The sequence below is a fragment of the Vulpes vulpes genome, chromosome 11 (assembly GCF_048418805.1).
Source record: "Vulpes vulpes isolate BD-2025 chromosome 11, VulVul3, whole genome shotgun sequence".
NCBI lineage: Eukaryota > Metazoa > Chordata > Mammalia > Carnivora > Canidae > Vulpes > Vulpes vulpes.
Window position 1 is genome coordinate 40,810,400 of NC_132790.1, and position 18,731 is coordinate 40,829,130.

Below are 18,731 nucleotides of genomic sequence, written 5' to 3' on the forward strand. Positions count from 1 at the left end.
ACATTCTCATGCTAGCTTGCCCTCCACATTCAACACTTCATTGAAATGACCACTTAACTGTTTCTAACAATTCATGGTGTATAGCCACTTTTGCTCCAAATAAGTAGATGTCAGCTATATCTCTTGGCATGTACTTCTCTCTCCAGATACTGTGAGATGTGGTTTGCCCTGTGACATCAGTTCTCTGTTGAATATGAGAAAAGTGATTATTTTTCAGTTTGTCCAGGTTTATCTTGTTTGTTTACATGTTGAATCTGAAACTAGAAGCCCTAAATTACAAATTTTTGATAGAAATATTTTTATCATCTGAATCCTGAACAATTTTATTATATATCTTTTTTATCAAATAGCAAAGGATTGAGAGCACTGGAAAATCCAAATAATCTTAGGACAATAAAATACCAAATGCAAAGGGTTAGAACTTCACGGTCTAACTGCCAAGACTGAGGACACAACTTACAAATGTGTACATACCTCACTGATGCAGTAGACTCTCAAAAAACCCAGTCAGATGGCAATTGGGATATATAGAAAAACAAATAGCTCCTTTATTCTATCCATAATTAATCTCCCTTAGAATGTCATTTACTGGTTAATTGGAAAAAATCAATCATTTTATTTAGTCCCATTTGATAAACTTAGTCTGCTGAGTAGTTTAAATAGCTCCTCTAGGTAATATTATCACATGGTTAAAAATTATCAGATTTCTCTGAGCCCCTGATACTTTCCCCATGATGTCATCCAGCTTCTTAACAGGAAAGATGACTTATTAAGTCCTATGGCTTATTTTCTGATTGAGAGGGACAAGATCTTCAGGTTTCCCTTATATTCTTTTATTATATTCTGTCCCTCTGGCTAATGGGAGCTTTGTTGACCTCCATGCTGACATCTGTGGGCTGACATCTGTGGTTGGTATCACATTGTCCTCCACACTTTGTTTCACCAGATATTTCATCTAAGTATGAAGTTTCTGCAGGCTATAGATCCCTGAATATCTTCTTCATTCTCTATCCAAACTGCAGGCCCACTGGTCTCTGGGGAAGGGTGGTGCTTCCCACCACGGCAGAACCCATGGAATCTTCTGGCTCGCATCTCCATTTTTTTTTATTATTTTTTTTATTTATGATAGTCACAGAGAGAGAGAGAGAGAGAGAGGCAGAGACATAGGCAGAGGGAGAAGCAGGCTCCATGCACCGGGAGCCCGATGTGGGATTCGATCCTGGGTCTCCAGGATCGCGCCCTGGGCCAAAGGCAGGCGCCAAACCGCTGCGCCACCCAGGGATCCCTCGCATCTCCGTTTTTACACAATCGGGAAATGAGAAAAGCTCAAACTGCCAAATTCAGATGGTTGCTTCCAAGATGGGTGTCAGAATTGCCAGAAAAAAAATGATACTCCCAGATTCCTAATCTTATTGCAGTGGCCAAAATCCCTCTGCAAATGGTAATGTCTTCATTTGTCCATAGTATCTCCATCTTCCCTGAGCCTAAGCCTGTATAAAGAAAAATAAATACATCTAATCCTCTAAATCTTCTTTTTTCCTTTCCATCCTCCTTTAACTAATCCTTTTAGAATGATTCTTTGCTATATAATTCATCTTCTTTGATTTCAGATTTCTAGCTAAGACAAAAATCTGAACTCTTTATGCTTGGCTTTTGGTATTAAATTATGCAGAGATAAAAAAGAATTTGAAAAATCATTTCTTAATATGAAACTTGGAGGACTATTTTCTTGAACTATAATTTTAAATTAAATACAAGTCACAAGTTGAATATACTTATTTGTTGTCACTGTATTCCTTATTTAAAAAATGTTAAGCTCCACAGTTAGATGGATATCTAGGTCTGAAGAAAATATTGTGCATTTAAAAGTTTAAAAACACATTTTTAACTTTCAAAATGATCAGTCCTATTAAATTAGGAATCCTCTGAGTCAGGCTTGGCCTTCATCGATGAAAAACCTCAGATTGATTAAGAATAAGTGTGTTGCCTGTGTTCATTTAATGAACAGAGGGTAATGGCAATATTGGTAGCTAGGGCGTAACATAGAGCCTGAGTTAGTTTCTCCATGATGCTTCAGATTTTATCACCTGTGAGGTGCTCCTCATCCCTAAATTCAAATGCCTTCATAACATGCACTCAACATTCGTGCTATAAGATTTATTGATTATACTATGTGCCAAGCACACCCTAGCCAGTGAGGAAGTCAGAGATAAATTGTAAACTTAGAAAGTCTTCCAGGAGATACAAGAATGTCAACACAAAATTAAATAACTTTATAAGTGGAGAAAGAGAAAGTACAGTGTATTGTTGATATTTTGCTTTGCATTCCTTTTTCCAAAGCGTTTTTGTTTCCTTATTTTGTTTTTGTTTTTGTTTTCTCTCTACCTTATATTTCAGGTATTTTGGTCACTGTTACATATGTACAAATCTTTTTTTTTCCTCTAATCTGTTTTCCCCTTGAGGCCACAAGGGCCTAGAATAATATTTTTCACTAAATAGATAGCCAATGGAGTTAAACTAATATTGAATTGAGAGTTAAAACAAACAAAAAACACTTCAGTTGTACTCCTCTCTGCTCTGTTGCTTTATTAATTGAATGACCTGAGGCAAGTTACTTGACCACACTTGAGACTAATTTTTGTTCTCTATAAATTGAAGGTGATAATAACCACTTTGCAGAGTTGTTATGCTAATCAACTGAGGTAATACACGTGAATAACACTTTATATGTGCAGAGAGCTACAGATATAAAGGATAGTAAAGAATTACTTTGCGAGTGTTTAACATTCTAAAGAGTCAAATTACACTTGGTAAGCACTGAAAAGCAGATTTTATCTAAATACTAAAAAACTCTTACAAAATACTTTTAAAGCATTTTTTGTTTGCAAAATATTAATTTCTCTGTAAACGCAAACCAAACTAGCTTGTATACAAATAAAGATTTTGTCATTCTAATCATGACTTCACATCCACAAGAGTGGCTTAAAGCATTACCTCCTTCAGGCAGAAATGCAGTTATTTTTTTGGGTTGTTTTTAGAGATTTATATTTCAACATATTAAATATCATCATGGAAAATATGACAGAAGTATGCCTGGCATGTCAGCTCATAGATTATCAGGGAAGGTTTCCTTGAAGACATGGCTCCTCTGACCAGTTCCTGCCACAGAATTTCATATGAGAAGATTTAAAAGGCAATTGCCTGTAGTTTTTTTTGTAGCAATAATGAGACCTAGCATTTTATGCTCCAATAGAATTAATGTTATTTAATATCCCTGCTTTTTGTATAGCATGTGCTTCTGTCTCTAAATCCTGGGCTACTTTGGAAAGCATTATCCCTGTGCAAATGAGTTTGGTATCACTTAACATACTCTTATTCCTAAACATCTAGAAAAACCAGAGTCAAGGAACGTTCAAGGGCAGAGATTGGAGAGAGGGAGTTGAAGAGGACACACAGTTAACTGTAGACCAATAACCAATCCTGTCCATGCAGTGGCTGAAGTTATTGAAAGTCAATTCAGAATTCAACACTCAACTGCCTTTTTGGTTGCCATAAATTTGACCTAAGAAAAATTTATAGGATGGCTAGTTTCCCAGATATTGGAATTAAATGAATTGTTGAGGCTTCTAGAAAGAAAACAATGTTTTAAAGACCAAATAATATATAAAGCATTTTTAAAAGACAGTGGAGATGGTAAATGGAAACTATAAATAATATTAGACCAGAAGCAGGATAGCATAGGAAAATGCCTTATATGGTTTTAGAAGATTGTGAAACCAGATAATATGTCAAAAATGCACTGTCACAGCTTATTTTATTGAACTGAGGAGAATGTTTGTATTCATCATTGTTACCCTGACAGGGGATGCAAGAAGCCAAAATCAGACAAACTTGTCTTCAGGCTTATCCTCAAAGCACCTACAATGGATCAGATGAATAACCAGAATCTTAGACATTAGCTGTGAAATTTGTTGGCCACTTTAGATTTCTTAGTGAACTCAACAAAAGTCATATGGATAAGTAAGGATAACAAAGCATAGCAAAGTCATGAACATATCTCACTCTCCCTAGCTGGGCTGATAACTCCCATACAATGGATATTAGAGTAGGGGTGGCAATAAGCTTGTTTTATAACTTAAGGAGTTGCATGGATCATACCACAAAAAAATAAATGGAGAAATTAAAAGATCAACAGTGACATTTCCATTTTAAAAGCAAGGACTATACTGACTCAAGTATCTTGCTATTAAATAAATATTTGTGGGGTTTTTTCCCATAGAAACATGAAAAGTACCTTAAATTATTTATGAGATACAGACATGAATCCAGGCCAAAATTTTATCCTGGCACGATTATATATTGCAAGAAGGCTGGCCAGAGGTAGTACCCAGTCTATGACTACAGCAGGTACCCACCCAAGGATTACACTGAGTTTCCAGGGCCTTGCTCAAGCAATCAAGCTAACCTACCACATAATCCCTAATAAAATATGAGCCAATATCATATGGCTATCTGGCCAGAAATAACCTAAAGAATTTTTGAATCTCTATTTCTGGAAAAATGGGCTAAATTTACTGATTTGAAACTTGAGAAAAGTGAAAAGACCTGCGTCTGAGTCTGAACACCAATTACATAAGTATGAGGTGAGGAGTTCAGAGCTAAGCTTAAAAAAAAAAAGAAAAGAAAAGAAAAAAAGAAAGAAAGAAAGAAAGAAAGAAAGAAAGAAAGAAAGAAAGAAAGATAATCTAGGGTGTTTAGTTGGTATAAGTTCCTAATCAATCAACCATATGATATGGTTGCCTAGATTTGAACAAAGAAACAAACCAGTTGGATAGTTGTCAGAAGCATCAATCTATAAAATACCGCAAGTCATTTTTCAGAAGAGGAAGGAGAGGTGTGAAATTTAAGTAACTTTTCCCAAATCACAAATCTATTATTATAGCTGAAAATGGAGCCAGATCTGACTCCAAACACTATATGTTCTTTTTGTTTCCTGAAATCACACTAATGAGGGAATTCAGAAACATAATACAGGGGAAATAAATGATTAAAAGAACTGTAGATGTGTCCTTTAGGGATTAGAAGACACAGAAAATGGTGAAGACAAGGAAAAGTCATGATTCCATGATTCATATACTTAATGATCCATTAATGACACAAAAGATAATAATATAGGAGCAAGTGGGTAAAATGTAAAAATAGCAAGCTATCCACTGAGCTAGACAAGTCAAAAGAAATAAATGAGCTAGGTAGGGCAAAATGAGTTTTCTGTCAAGAAAGGTGCTCAGGTAGAGGATAAATATTTGCTAGCAGAATTATTACAGAGGGGATTTCAATACTGTGAAATGGCCATGCTACATGGAATTAAACTCTGAACCTCAGAGTTTTATGAGTCTGATTATAAAGGACAATCTGTAGACTAGCCTGTGAAGACTTTAGTCCTGACTAAAACTTAACCAAAGAAAGGTTACCAAGAGATAGAAGAAGGAGAGAAAGAAGGAAAGAATCTCTGAGGGTTTCAACAGGGCAGCATCAATTTCAGTATTACACAATACCATTGTCCATGATGCTGGGTTCCCCAAGAGATGCTCAATGATTTGGTTTGGGCAACTGCATCATGTTACTCACCTCAATACGTTTGATGTCCTGCTTCCCCTGAGGACCAGATAACAGCTATCACCAGTGTAATAATACTCTGCCCTGAGGTCTCCTACCTCTGCTTGCCTCCATTACTGATTGGCTACATGACCCAATCAAGTTACAACTGTCTCATGGGTGTGCTGAACAGTGCTTGGAGTCTTTCAATCTAATTTACTGTAGGAATAAAAAGTAACTCAGGAATGATCTATAAAGCCGTGACAATGCACAAGAGAATTGGTGAACTCTAGAGTATGATGTTTGCAGCAGAAGAGATATCCAGTTCAGTAATTTAACACCTAAGACAGAAAATAAAAATGCAAATATTAATTTTATCATATATAATTAGGTAATTTAGATATGCACTGCAGAGAGCTAAGTGATCATGAGGATTACTATGGAGTTCTCATGGTCTTTGATTATGGGAGCATCTCATCTAGACATAGTACCCATTTATCGGGTCCTGGAGTTCTAATGAGGGATGTTGTCCAGAGTAGGATAAGGTAAAGCCATAACAGCTCTATACCCGCACTATCTATCATAGGCTCTTTACATGCATTATTACCAATAATCCTAATACTAACCATAGAAGGTATGTGCAGTTATCCCCATTGCACATAGGGGGACAATTTCGTCAGGAACAGATTATGATCTGTCTCACTTCAGCTCTTATTAATCAAGTTATTTTGGGCATATGATTTGACTTCATTGGAGATGCAATTTTTATCACATAAAATGTGTGTAATAGTAATGCATACACTTTATTGCATATGTATTTTAATATATAAAATGTGTAGAGGAGAGAGCATGATATTATGATAATGATAGCCAAGAACTGTAGCACAGCAAAACACTGTAATAACAAGACCTGCAAATTCGCATAAAATGTGATCTGCAATTTCCAATCCTCTTTTCTTCACCCAACCAAGGTTTTCAGATGAGGGCAGGCTAATGTTCTTATAGTTGATAAGAATGAGATTGGGGTGGAAGAATTAGAAGGGCAGGGATAGTAAAAAAAGAGAGGAAGGAAAAGTCAGGCCAAGAAATAATATCAAGCAACCTTTCTCAGGAAGCAAGGAAGCAAATTGTGGGTCCTTGTGTCACCAGAAATCTCCTGGCTCAAGAGACCCAGGAAAACAAGTGTTGACTAACCAGGAATTTCCTGGAAGTACAAGACAGCTAGAGGTCTCAGAATCATTTCCATCAATGGTTAAGCTACAGCTAAAAAACAGGACCAAGTACTTTAAACAGCAGCTTGAACTGGTATCTATTTAGATCACTGAAGCTACCCTGGAATTCCCAGTTGGTGCAGGCTTCCTCCAGTTATTTCATTAACTTCCTTACAGTCAATCTTTCATTTTACTTGAAAGAGATATTTTTAGCTAAATCTATCAGATTAGCTAATCTGATAAATATCACAATATTTTCCCATGATAACCACTATCATAGACTGAGCTCTCCTGTGTCCACCACTGTTTTAATGACTCTTCATGTATTGTCTCATTTAATAACACTAATTCTATGACATTGTTACCATTGTTATGTGCTGTTTGTAGATGAGGAATGAAAGCTTAGAGAGGCTAAGCTAAAGCTAATCGATAAGGTTACACGGTGTTTCAGTTACCTATTGATGTTTAATGAACCACCCCAAACTTAATAGCTTAAAATAGCTATTAAAATAGCAGTCATTTTAATTGCAACACGCAATTTCTTTCTTTCTTTCTTTCTTTCTTTCTTTCTTTCTTTCTTTCTTTCTTTTGTTCGTTCGTTCTTTCTTTCTTTCTTTCCTTCCTTCCTTCCTTCTTTTCTTTCTTCTTTCTTTCTTTCTTTCTTTCTTTCTTTCTTTCTTTCTTTCTTTCTTTCTTTTTCTTTCTTTCTTTCTTTCTTCTTTCTCTCTTTCTTTCTTTCTTTCTTTCTTTCTTTCTTTCTTCTTTCTCTCTTTCTTCTTAGATTTTATTTATTTATTTGAAAGAGACAGAGAGCACAAGTTGGAGAAGTGGGAGAAGGAGGCTCTCTGCTGAGCAGGGAGCCGCCACGGAGCTTGATCATGACCTGAGCTGAAAGTAGATGCTTAACGACTGAGCCACCAGGTGCTCCAACACCACAGTTTCTGAAACTTCTGTTTGGCTGGATGAGATGTCCTTAATGAGCCATATGTCTGTTTGAATTTAGACTATTATTTGTGTTCTGGATCACATGAGCTCTGCATGGGGATCTCATGGTTGCAAGAGAAAGTGTTCCAAAAGACAGTCTGCTATGAAAGTATTTACTAGATCTCCGTTTGCATTATGTTTGTTAATGTCTTTGGCCACAAGTCACATGAAAAAGTATGGTCACCAAAGGTGAGGACTAAACAAAGTCTAGCAGACATGAAAAATAATGCATATTCTAGGGTGCTATGATGTCCATCAGGAAGGAGGCACAATTGTATCAGACTGGGATTCATGTATGTGTAGAAGGAAGTGGGTTTGCCTGCGATTAGAGAGAAGAAGAACTATAGAATCTTAGAATTTCAAAGAGATTCAGCCCTTCCTTTTACATGTAAATAAGCTGGGTCACAATAAGAAAAGATCCAGGCTAAAAACGCAAATTGAATTATTGGCAAAGATTAGATGCAGAATGAGTATCATTTAAATCCAAAGGAGAAGCTCTAACAGACAGTTTGCAGCATGTGGAAATACTGGCAAAAGTGAGAAGAATGCATGGGCCGAAGGAGGCTCTGGGGGAATAAGAAGAGCCAAAGAGCTTTGAGTCTAAAAGTTTAGTCCTGAAAAGTTTCTTTTAAGTAGCTCACTTGACAATCCATCAAATCTGCAACGTTCCCTCACCTTCCCTTGTCTGAGCATTTGAATTCTGCTATTTATCTACAGATCTACATTCACATCTCTGTCTTGGAGTGTAAGCTCCTAGAGACCAAAAGGCCACTCATCTTAAATACAGAATAAAGTAAAATTAAGGATGCAATAAATGTTTTAGCAGTATAAAAATGATGGAACACGTGCAGTCCCTCAATTCACAAGGGAGACCAATATGTCTAGAGCATTAGCTTTGCAGCAAGTTTTGTACTATTTTACATAAGGCTTGTATTTATCAACTTAAAAGAAAACTATAAGATAAGATAAAACTATATGTGTGTGTGTTTCCTTTTTTTCCCATAAAGGAAATTAAGTGTGAAACGGTTAAATGACAGGCCCAACACCCCAGGGCTAGTAAGTGGCACAGCCAGGATTTACAATTTGACCCTTTCTTTTATGCAATGAAACCATAATCACATGGAAAACCAGGCTAGTGTGTTTAAAACCTACTGGGGTTTGAATGCAGGGTCATACGTTTATCTCTAATGTGATTTTGCCAAAATGATATAAGCTCTCTGAGTCTGAGTACTTTCATTTGCAAAATGAAAAGCTAGACAAATTATTTCTAAGATGCACTCCATCTCCACAATGTTTCTGGCATTGACAATTTAAAATGCAATGCTATTCAATGCAACGCCATCTGGTGTTCATTGATAAGATTACTTGATGGTTCTTGAAATATAAAGGAAAAAAAAGTCAGTTCAAAGAACTCCAAACTACACAAGTAATGCATATATACTATTTACCCAAGATGTACCCCACTATGGATTTCATTCATTTCCTGTATAATGTTTGTAAAGCAGGTGTTAAAGTACCAGGAGCATTACAGTGAACGGATGATTGTGCAATGTTGTACACAGGGATAGACACTACCTTCAAGCACAAATGGGGTCGATGGTACCTATATATATCATATTCAAAATAAAAGTAGTAATAGGTCCCATCACATTTTTATGTAATTAGTGTTAAATACATTTTAATCTCATGTAGCTACATGTATTTGAACAGTAACCAGCACTATTGTATTTGAACTGTGTAATTACATACTGGATCTCTCAGTGGTAGAAAATGTGTAATTATGAAGTTCTCCACAATATCAGAAAAAGCAGCTATGTGGTGCTGAGGGAAATCACAATAGGATTACACTGCCTATGATTCCACGTTTCTTAGTTCAGTACCCATTTAACTTTCTATACAGTGCAATTAGGCATGGAGTTGGGTTGGAAGACAAACCATATCTAATATATTTACAGCAACTCTTATTCACAAATAGCTAAAGAATATTCCACCAAGTCCATGCCAACAGTGTCCCTTGCATATAGTATAAGTAATTTGCTACTCCACATGGAGTAACACTATTGTATTTTGTGTCTTTTAAAACAAGATTCTAAAAATATTTTCCCAGGCCACTCAGAATGCATCCCTGGTGTTGCTATTATACAAGTCTTGTAGATTCATGAAATATAATGACATGGGGGAGGAAAGTGGATAGGAATGCTCTGTAAGTAAGAAGGAATGCAAACCGAGTAGGAGCTAATGTTAGATTTCTTGTTTGCTCTTTCAATAGATGAGAAGCTCCATAATGACTTTCAAAAGGTCATAGTTACCATATGGCTTATTTTTTTTTGTAATTCTCTGGCACTTAAATATAAAGACATTCATTTAATTTATTTAAAGATTAATTCAGTATCTATGGAATTTGTGAGAATACTCTTTATAGGAACTCACAAGAAAACCTTAGTGGAGTAGAGGATTCGCATGAGCCAAGGGGCAGCACTCATGAGTCTGACGTTCAAGTCAGCAAGTAACAGTCCCGCAATGCTTTGGTTGGGAGAGTGAATGTTCTGGAGAAGGTAGAGGACGAAGGATCAAGTAAAAAGCAGTTGAAAGGCCTTACGTTTAGCCAGGCTTAGAAGAAATTTAAATAACAAAATTCTCAGGTAATTAAAAGCACTACATAAAGGCAAAATGTGCTGCATTAGAGAGGTGGACTGTTAACGCAAAAGTTGTTTGAGGGAAGGTGGAGAAGTGATGACTTTTTCGAGAAAAAGTTGAGCTTGAAACTAAACCATGAGGAGGAGGGAGCTTTCCTCATCCTGGGCAAAGCCCCTCATCACATGAAAGAAACCCAGAGAATCTGAAGCAAACAGTAAGAAGACTGTTAGAACTGGCCACCTTAATAATGGGTGTGGAAACCAGATTAAACATCCTGGGTTCAAAAAGAGGCTGGTGTTGTTTCAATGTTCAACTGGGAAAGGGTGAAGGAATCCTAACATCCAAGCTATAGAGTCAAATCAGATGTGAAAAGAGGTCTCGTTGCAGTGGAATCCAATTTATTCTCCTCTCTTTCAAAGAAGCTATTAATTATTCTAATTTAAAATATCTTATGTTACACAGCAATTCACCTTTCTTTGAATGCTCAAGTTTTTGGAGGTATTTCCGTTGTCATCTATCTCATTTCTATACAATTAAATGAACTATAATGAGATGGTTAAAAACATTTCAGGGTATTAAAGGCTATTTGTGGATTATACACATGATTAGTGTATTAATGATCGCGTATTTAACCAAAATGTTTGGGCTTTGAATATTAAGATAGCCAAAAGAGTTGTTTTTCCTTTCTTTTTAAGTCAGATAGGAAGAAGATTCCACCACTCTTTCCTCTAGAAGCTATAGTCTTTGTTAGGGAGACCATTTTGTGCAACACAGTGAGAACTGGTTTGCGACTAGCCCTGACTCTGACACTTACAAAGCGTAAGAATCTGAGGAAAGAAAGTCATGAAAATCTCTAAGCCTGTTGCGTCATGACATAAATTGAGACCGCATTATATGACATGTCTCTTTATAATTTCTTCCGGTCTTCTAACATTCTATGATTATTATATTTCTGTTCCATCTTAAGAGATTCTCTGGACAACCTAACTCTTATAATGGAATTGTATTTCTGCAAAACAAGATCTCTATAATATATAAAATATATATATATATATAAAACGTGTGTTGAGAATGAATATTCTTTTTTTAAATTTTATTTATTTATTCATGAGAGACAGAGAGAGATAGGCAGAGACACAGGCAGAGGGAGAAGCAGGCTCCCTGCGGGGAGCCCGATGTAGGACTTGATCCCAGGACCCAGGATCACGCCGTGGGCTGAAGGCAGACACTCAATCGCTGAGCCACCCAGGCATCCTTAAGAATACATATTCTTATAATGGATTTTTAAAATGTGAATCTCATGTGTTTTTCCGATCTTAATGTAATTTATAACTATAACAACATATTCTCCCCTTTTTACCACACATTACCCTTTTTATTTTTTTAGACAAAATTGTTAGTTTCTCATTAGATCTGACTTTCAACTTCTTGTATGTAATCACCACTGCTCTTTAGTCTTCAGACAATCTCAAGTATCCCTATTATCTTTCTTTCCTTTCTCAAATGAGTCGAAAATATCTCCCATCTCTCTTTTGCCACATTTCCTATTCTTACTAAATAGTGGATTTGTAGCACAAGTTAGCAATTAACACTTAGAAAATTGATTTTTTAACTAAAAATATTTTTTATTATTTTCACTGTTTTTCTTGAGAAAATTCTGGTATATGTATATGAACAAGTATATACAAAGCATGTCTTTTTAAAAAGTCAATAAATAATTCCTGCCTATTGCTGGGGCCCATATCACTTAGAAACCCTACACGTGAACAGTTTTGCTCATTCTGAGTTATGGTATTATTAGCAAAAGTAGCTATTTTTCTCAACCTTCACTCAACCTTAGCGAAGATTCTTATTCCTGTAGGAGCCCTTAAATTCCATAATCGGAAAGTTATTTTTTTAAAAGATTTTTTAAAATTTTTATTTATTTATGATAGTCACAGAAAGAGAGAGAGAGAGAGAGAGAGAGAGAGAGAGGCAGAGACACAGGCAGAGGGAGAAGCAGGCTCCATGCACCGGGAGCCCGACGTGGGATTCGATCCCAGGTCTCCAGGATCACACCCTGGGCCAAAGGCAGGCGCCAAACCGCTGTGCCACCCAGGGATCCTGGAAAGTTATTTTTTTTACTTATGCTAAAGTATGTAGAACATAAAATCCACCATTTTAGCTATTTTTAAGTGTACAGTTGAGTGACAGGAAGTACATTCACATTATCATGGGACCATCATCACCTGCCATCCACCCATCTTCAGAACTTTTCCCAAGGCTACATGTCTATTAGAGTTGGGTGTGAAACTCACTCCACAGCCCTTTCCATTTGCTTTGAGGTCTGAAGAAAGGTGTTTGGAGAGGCAGTCTTCTAGCCTTTTCCTGCACATATGGGAGGGTCATGCCACTGATGAATACATGACATCAATATAAACATGAAGGACATGCTGGTCACTAACTGAACTGGAGACAAAACCAGATGGCTTCTTCAGATGAACTCTAAGTTCCTGATTCTACAAAACAGGATTCTCCTTATGAGAATTAGTCTGACACTCTTGTGTGCATTTTCTACTTTTTAGAGGATCAAAATGTATAGAACTGATTTGGCTTTTTCAATATATTTCATGAAAGTTTTACTCTTGAAAATTCAGCTCGTGGAAACTAGCATATCCAAGTTGAGGCAAAAATAAATCAGCATTGGCTGGTTTTTGTGCTATGCATTACATTAGTATTTGATCTATTTACTCTTCACTGTGCTAGGTAATCCAACTCTCTTGTCAACACTCTGGGGAAAGAATGATATGTCCCAGGAGTTGTGTGGATCTGTATGCTGGCGGTAGAGGATGGAAGTAAGGACTGAAACATACATGGAGAGAAGCCTGGCTCCCCAGAGAGAATTGAGAACTATTTGATTCTTGACCATGAAATTTCCCTCCAGAAAAGGAGAGCATTTAAACTCTGAAGTCATTCAGGGTTGCAAGAAACTTGCCTGGCTAACAGCCAATAATTTGGGGGGTGAGACACATCTCTGAGACATTAAGTCAGACCAAATGTATTCTTTTCATGGAAGAAGAACAGGAAGGAAAGAAAATCAGATGGTCTGGTTTCAATACATGGTAAGATGTTCTTCACGTCTTTTTGGAGTTGGGAGGTGCTATAAGGAAACATAGATTTAAGATAAAGATCTATGACTGATGGGGAATTTAAAGGTAAATCCCTTTATAATAAAAAGATGAAGAATATGTTATTTTAGGGCAAATGCTGAGCTAAGCATAAATAAAGGCAGAGTTTTTATTCCAACTCTAGATTTTTTTTTTAAAGAATAGCCATGTTGCACATTGTGAACACTACTGATAAAAGACTATTAGCTAAAAGCTTTAGAGGTATTGTAATATTTGAATTTGGAGTTACTGTAATTTTTTTAAGTTGATTTACTGGATGTTTATTATTTGTATCTAGTTTGAATGGAAACAGATATGAGATGGTTTATTTTATTTTAATTCCAATATAATCCAGGGACCCCAGGATCAAGGTCAGAGCTTCAGGCAGACAATCTGAGCCACCCAGGCACCCCAATAAGATGGTTTAAATAAGCTCTTGAGCTGTTTATCAAAGGAGATAGTTTAATGCTGTCACACTAAAGTGTCATATCATTTTCTAAAAGGAAAGCCATATAAAAGGCCAGATCCTAGTCAGAAACTGATTTCTCCAATGGAAGAATAATAAAATATTGTCCTCTTTTCTTTTCTTTTTATTTTTTTTTCCTCCTCTTTTCTTTTAATTAAAAATTATATATATTTAAAATGTACAATATGATGACTTAATATACATATACATAGTGAAATAATTACTAAGTCTGATTAATTAATATATTTCCTCTTCACATATTTACTTTTATTTTTTGGTGATGAGAGCACTTGAAATCTACTCTCTTAGCAAATTTCCAGCATTCATACAGAAATATTAACAATAGTCATCATGCTGTACTTTAGATCTATAGACATGTTCATGTACATAACTGCAACTTTGTACCCTTTGGCCAACATTCATGTTACCCCCTTCTCCCCCTAGTAAGCACTATTCTACTCTATGCTTCTATGTACTCAATGATTTTAAATTCCACATATAAGTGAGATATAGCAGTGTTTTTCTTTCTGCAACTGGCTTATTTCACTAAACATAATGTCTTCCAGGTTCATCCATGTCATTTGCAAATGACAGAATTTCCTTTTATTTTTAAGGCAGAATAATATTTCATTCCATTCCATCACAAATCCTATATTCATTTGTTCATTAGTAGATATTTAGGTTATTCCGTATATTGGCTATTGTGAATAACACTGCAATGAATGTGAGAGAACAGTTATCTCTTTGAGGTATTTCACATCCTTTGGGTATATAGCCAGAAGAGGGATTACTGGATCATATAGTAGTTTTCTTTTTCTTTTTTTTAATATTTTATTTATTTATTCATGATAGACATAGAGAGAGAGAGAGAGAGAGAGAGAGAGAGAGGCAGAGACACAGGCAGAGGGAGAAGCAGGCTCCATGCCAGGAGCCCGATGCGGGACTTGATTCCAGGACTCCAGGACGGTGCCCTGGGCCAAAGGCAGGCACTAAACCACTGAGCCACCCAGAGATCCCCTAGTTTTATTTTCTTCTGTTCTCCTTTTTGTCACAGCTGGAGCAGAATATCAACAACAACAGCAACATAAAAGAAGCTGGTAACAAAGAGGGACAATAGGCCATAGCTTCTCATGAATGAGTTGAGAAAACAATTTCTGGATAATAACTTATAGAAGGCATTTTGCAAAGCCTATTAGAGAAAAGCAAATTTTCTTCTACCTAACAACTAATAAAAGTCTGAAAAAGTGAATAGAGGAGGATCATAAGGTTTTTGATACAAGAGTATTTCTGAGGCACAGAACTCCATAAGGTAAACATAGTTTAAGAATGAGCAAGAAAAAAAAAACAAAAAGGATAAGGACCAGACATGAACAGAGAATATTCTCTAAACCCCATTGACTGACCTGTTTTTATTAAGGAGATACTGGAAACTTATAATCTAAATTCAGTATAAAACATTTATTGTTCATGTTATACACTCATGCTTGCATTTACTATACTGGAAACAATTAGTTTTCATTCTGTAGTTTGGACTCTGTCACAATAGACTTTGGTTGACTTCATGAAGGTCCAAAGTAAAGATGGCACATCTATTCTGAAGGATAACAGGGTCAGGAAACCAGCATCTAAATATGTTATTAAGATCATTGCTATCAGAGCAGGCAAGGAAAAGGATTCTTCCTAGGTTAACATGATAAACAAGTTTATTTCTGCCAGAATTTCAACAGCAAACTTTTGGCAGGGATGAAAAGCATAGTATAAGGTCCCTGACTTTGAGGTCCTTTTACAATCCAGAAAGGAGTTGACAAATGTCATTTCACCATTTTTCCTTATCACTTCAGTGTTTTATCTGAGAGCTCACAATTTCTTTTTTCTTCAGCCCTTTCTTATCTATTCTAGGCTTTCCTCTCCATGTCATGTTTCCTTTCTCTAAAATCTTCCATTCATAATTGAGCCAAAGTAATGCACAAGCAGCTTGAAGTATTATATGTATGGAAAAAGGACCACTTGCTGACATTAGTATGATTTAATTATTTTAAAAGCAAATATTTCACTTATACAATAAAAATACCTCCTCTGCACCTAATAGAAATAATTTTAATTTATTCTAAGTTCTTGTAAAAGGTACTCAGTTATACAGTAGGGAATATATTATGTTTTTGAGTAGCATGGGGAAAAACTACCTGCAAAGTGACTTCAGATAAGGGAAATCATATGCAATTGGTGAAATCTAGTGAGAAAGACCTTTGCAGAGGAGGAAGCCTTTGAAATGGCTCCTGTATAAGGATACAAATTTAACCTGAAGGGATATTGGAAGGTGTTTTGGGGGAAAGGAATAAAAATGGAGGTCAGACAAACTAGTGCAAATGTCAAGGATGGGAATATGCAGAAAGATGTTTGAAAGTTGTTCAGAAAATATGATGAAAGGATGAAAGAAAAGTGCTATAAAATTTTGCACGATAATCAGCATGCTGGAAGTCTTAAAGGAGGCAGTGGCTTGAACAGAGCTGTGCTTCAATGTGACGAGTGGCTTACTGTGAACCAAAAGGAAGTGACCGGCAGTCTAGGTGAGCACCTAAGCTGTAGTGAACTTAATAGGAATGAAAAGGAAGAGTGAACCAATCTGTACAACTTGGAAATTTGGAGATGCAGGGAGAAGGATGAGTGAGAAATATGGAAATTTAAAAATATTCCATAGTTCTGAAACTAGATGCCTGGAAAAATTAAAATCCAGGGACAGAAGAGCTATTGTGTTTGATTTTAGTCTAGTGTCTGAGAACTTTTAGAGATATCTAATTCATGGTATAACCTTTTAATAAGCAAAATTCTATTTCAGAATTTACCATAATAATAAAATATCCGAGATGTTGGAATTTTCTGAACAATTAATAATTGAGAGGAAGATTCATGTTCTATTACTATTGCAAGAATGACAGGGGTCTGGGAAATGTTTAAGATCAAACTTACACCTAATGCTTCAAATTTCCTCTGCAAAATAGCATCATGGGTGCTGAACACTGGAAAAGGTAGAAAGTCTGAGTAGACTTTTCTATAGCATCTACTAGTTGAGCAAAGTTAAGTAAATTACTTAACCTCCCTGGTTCTTAGATTTTACATCTGTAGAGATGTGTGCATAATGATTAGTGATATATGTCCATCTCTTTACACAGACCTATTGTAAGCATGACGTAAAAGCAAATGTCCCTGAAAAGAGTCTATTTACTATAAGACGCTGTAAGTTGTATGAAACGATGGCATTGTAGCAACTATGCAGTGTTACTAGACATAACTAGTTGTTGTTGATGGAATGACCACCACCATCTCTACTAAAGCAACTAATGCTACTTCTGTTACTGATGCCAGTATTGAGGCCATTTTTTAATGAATGGGATCCTCATCTTTGTAAAAAAAAATGGTCAATTGGTCATTTGGTTATGTCTATCTCCTCCAGAATCTATTATAAAATAATAGTAAAGGAATAACAATAGTATAAATCAACAGAGATGGGACACAATGTGGTGACTGAATGAAGAAAGAAAGAAAAAAAAGAAAAAGGAAAGGAAAGGAAAATGGAAAGCAGATAAAAAAGCAGTCACTGATATTACAATGAGGAAGAAGGTATAGCAGAAGTTCATGGGAAGGAGTCTTTCCTTGAAGATTTCTCCAGAAAGTTAAAGACCCAGTAAAAGATAAAGAGAGGGAATGAAAGCAGAGGAATCATTTGAAAAATCACTATACCAAATATCTGACTCCCACCTCTTTCTGCACCCAACGCAAACAATGTCAATAGTTAGGTGTTTAGTTAACAGGCAGAATTTTTAAGTATTTTCCTGGAGAAATTTATCTAGAAGCAGATGCGAGGAAAGGTGTAAGTGAGGCAGAGAATTTAAAACAAGAAGTAAAAATGAACATTTGACCCCTGAGTGGTCAGACATATGCCTCCTGGTGGGAGCCTGAGCAAGAGCAGTGGCTGCCCCATCCTTTCCTGGGAGAGTCAATAAAAACATCATCTCTAAATGAACTGAAGATCCTCAGAGAAGTGATACATACACATTCATATTTTGGGAGAGTACCCTAGCAGAAGAGCCAGCTAACTACCCAGTTATTAAATCTAGCCCTTTATCCTTTTGTCTACCAGAAAACAAAGGGCTTCCAAGTTGCTATTGTAATGCCTCCCTTTTTATATAAGAAGGGACAATTAAACATTACCTGACACTTGAGGAGCTTAAAATGAAAGTCAAATGAAAAATGTAGAAAAATTGCATTTATCTAGAGGAAAGACAGATAAATCTTTAAAATAATTGAATGAGGGCACCTGGGGGGCTCAGTGGTTAAGCATCTGCCTTTGGCTCAGGTCATGATCCCCAGGTTCTGGGATCGAGTACCACATCAGCTTCCCATAGGAAGCCTGCTTCTCCTTCTTCCTATGTCTCTGCCTGTCTCTGTGTGTCTCTCATGAATAAGTAAATAAATATTTGTTTAAAGTCAAATAAAATAATCAAACACTTTTATTACTCTCTCCACAAAAGACAAGTTAACGCATGCAAATAATTTTAAATGCTGTGAGAATAAAAATCAGAAAATAAGAACTCTTGGAAAAACGTTGCAAAAAATAATTCAACTGAAAGTTGTAAAGATGAATTTCAGAAAATTTTTAGAAAGCATAACAAAAATATATAAAGTTAGGAAATA